This window comes from Chelonoidis abingdonii, chromosome 4, assembly GCF_003597395.2.
Source record: "Chelonoidis abingdonii isolate Lonesome George chromosome 4, CheloAbing_2.0, whole genome shotgun sequence".
In the NCBI taxonomy this organism is placed as follows: Eukaryota; Metazoa; Chordata; order Testudines; family Testudinidae; genus Chelonoidis; species Chelonoidis abingdonii.
In genome coordinates this window covers 120819103-120822315 of record NC_133772.1, presented here as the reverse complement: position 1 = coordinate 120822315, position 3213 = coordinate 120819103, and the positions used below count along the sequence as shown (strand labels likewise).

Genomic DNA, 3213 nt, shown 5'->3' with positions numbered 1-3213 from the left:
TACCCTGACCCTGACCCTAACCCACCCAAACCCTAAACCCTAAACCCTCACCCTAACCCAACCCCTCACCCTAACCCTCACCCTAACCCTAAACCCTAACCCTAACCTAACCAACCAACCCTAACCAACCAACCCTTAACCCTAAACCCCTAACCCTAACCCTAACCCTCACCCTCACCCTCACCCTGCCCTGACCCTGACCCTGACCCTGACCCTAACCCCCTAACCCCTCACCCTCACCTCACCCTCACCCTAAACCCTACCCAAACCTAACCCTAAACCCTACCCTAACCCACCCCTAACCCTAACCCTCACCCTCACCTCACCCAACCCCTAACCCTAAACCCCTAACCCAACCCCTAACCCCTACCTAAACCCTACCCTAACCCTAACCCAACCCTCAACCCTCACCCACCCTAACCCCTAACCCAACCCTAACCCCAACCTAACAACCAACCCCTAACCCTAACCCTAACCCTAACCCACCCAACCTAACCTAACCCCTAACCCCTAACCCCTAACCCCTCACCCACCCTCACCCTAAACCCTAAACCCTAAACCCTACCCTAGCCCTAACCCCAACCCCTAACCCTAACCTAAGACCCTAAACCCTAAAACCCTAACCCTAACCCTAACCCTACCCCACCTAACCTTACCCTAACACCCTAACCTAAACTAACCCTAACCCCCTAACCCCTAACCCCAACCCTAACCCTTAACCCTAAACCTAACCCACCACCCTAACCCTAACCCACCTGAACCCTAAACCTAACCCAACCTCTAACCTACCCCAACCCCAACCCCACCCTCACCCTCCACCCTAAACCCTAACCCCTAACCCTACCCTAGCCCTAACCCTAACCCTAAACCCCGACCCCGACCCTAACCCAACCCTAACCCTACCACCCCTAACCCCTAACCCAAAACCTGAACCCTAACCCTAAACCCTAACCCTAACCCCTAACCCTAACCCTAACCCTAACCCTAACCCATAAACCTAACCCCTAACCCTAAACCCAACCCCGACGCCACCCTACCCCAACCCCTAACCCAACCCTAACCCTAACCTAAACCTAACCCCTAACCTGACCCTAAACCCTAACCCTAACCCCTAGACCCGCACCTCCACCCTAACCCCTAACCCAACCTACCCTAACCCACCCCACCCTCCTCCCCTCACCCCTAACCCACCCTAACCCTAAACCCTGACCTGCGCACCGACCCTAAACCCAACCCTAAACCCTAACCCTAGCCCCTAACCCTAACCCTAACCCCTAACCCAAAACCTAAACCCTAACCCCTAACCCTAACCCTAACCCTAACCTACCCCTACCCTACCCTACCCCTAAACCCCTAACCCTAACCCCTAACCCTACCCCTACCCCTAACCCTAACCTACCCTACCCCTAACCCCTAAACCCCTAAACCCTAACCCCTAAACTACCCCTACCCCTAAACCCTACCCCTAACCTAACCCTAAACCCGACCCTGGACCCTGACGCCCTAAGCCTAAGTCTACCTAACCCTAACCCTAACCCAACCCTACCCTAACCCTAACTCACTCTCACCCTAACCCTACACCTACCCCTAACCCTAACCCTCCACCCTAACCTCTAAACCCTAACCCTAACCCTAACCCCTAAACCCTAACCTAAACCCTAACCCCAACCCTAACCCTACCCCTAACCCCAAAACCCTCACCCTCCTCACCTCTACCCTAAACCTAACCCAACCCTAACCCTAACCCAAACCCCAATCCTCTACCCTAAACCCTCTAACCCAACCCCAACCCCTAACCCTGACCCTAACCCTACACTAGCCCTAACCCTAACCCTAACCCTCACCCTCACCCTCACCCTACCCCTAACCCTAACACTAGCCCTAACCCTAACCCTAACCCCACCCCTAACCCCCACCCTAACCCTAACCCAGCACCCTAAATCTTAAACCCTAACCCCAACACCCACCCTAACCCAACCCTAACCCTCACCCTCACCCTAACCCTAACCCCCTAACCCTAACCCAAGCCCTAGCCCTGACCCTAACCCCTGACCCTGACCCCAAACCCTAACCCTGACCCTGACCATGACCCTAAACCTAAACCCTAACCTTAAACCCTAACCCTAACCCTCACCCTAACCCCTAACCCCTAACCCTAACCCTACCCCTCACCTTAAACCCTAACCCCTAACCCTATCCCCAAACACAACCCCAACCCTAACGCTAACCCTAACCCCTAACCCTAACCCCTAACCCTCACCCTAACCAACCTAGCCCTAGCCCTGACCCTGACCAACCCTAACCCTAACCCTCACCCTAACCCTCACCCTAACCCCTAACCTTCACCCCTAAACCTAACCCTAAACCCTAACCCTGACCCTAACCCTGATCCTGACCCTAACCCTAACCTCACCCTCACCCTAACCCTAAACCTACCCCTACCCCTCACCCTAACCCTCACCCAACCCTAACCATAACCCCTAACCTTAAACCCTAACCCTACCCTAACCCCAACCCCAAACCTAACCCCTAACCCCTAACCCCTCACCCTCACCCCCTAACCTAACCCTAGCCCTGACCCCTAACCCTAACCTAACCCTGACCCTGACCTCTAAACCCTAACCCCAACCGCTAACACCTAACCCTAACCCTACCCTAAACCCTAACCCCTAACCCCAACCCTACCCTCTCCCTAACCCTAATCCCTACCCCAATCCCTAACCCTAACCCCTAACCCTATCCTACCCTAACCCTAAACCCTAATCCTCACCCCAACTCTAACCTCTAACCCTGACCCTAACCTGACCCTTACCCTAACCCTAACCCCCTAACCCCTAACCCTCGCCCTAACCCCCAAACCCCTAGGCCCCTAACCCTAAACCCTAACCTTAAACCCTAAACCCTAACCCTAACCCCTATCCTCACCCCCACCCTAACCCTTACCCTAAACCCTAACTCTAACCCGAAACCCTAACCCTAACCTCACCCTCACCTTCACCCTGACCCTAACCGCTAACCCCTAACCGAACCTTAACCCTAAACCTAAACACGAAACCTAACCCTAATCCCTAACCCTAACCCTAACCCTAACGCCAAACCCTAACCCTAACCCCTAAACCCTCACCCTAAACTGTAACCCCTAACCCAACCCCAAACCCTAAACCCTAACCCTAACTCTAAACCCTCACTCTCACCCTCACCCCTAACCCTAAA

The 3213-nt window shown here is 54.4% G+C and overlaps 1 protein-coding gene and 1 long non-coding RNA gene across 19 annotated transcripts in view; one reads left to right on the top strand and one right to left on the bottom strand.

Annotated features, from left to right (window-relative positions):
• The window catches only part of FOXN3 (forkhead box N3), a 326921-nt gene that overhangs the window by 223672 nt on the left and 100036 nt on the right, over window positions 1–3213 (top strand). The gene's annotated exons all lie outside the window — the stretch shown is intronic.
• On the bottom strand, window positions 947–2335 carry LOC142046784 (uncharacterized). Of its 3 annotated transcripts, none has more exons than XR_012655824.1 (3): window positions 2294–2335; window positions 1810–1936; window positions 947–972 (listed from the first exon to the last, which is right to left on the bottom strand). It is a non-coding gene; the product is annotated as an uncharacterized LOC142046784 (long non-coding RNA). The 3 variants fall into 3 exon arrangements; XR_012655825.1 differs by lacking the exon at window positions 947–972 and adding an exon at window positions 1672–1682; XR_012655826.1 differs by lacking the exon at window positions 947–972 and adding an exon at window positions 1728–1740.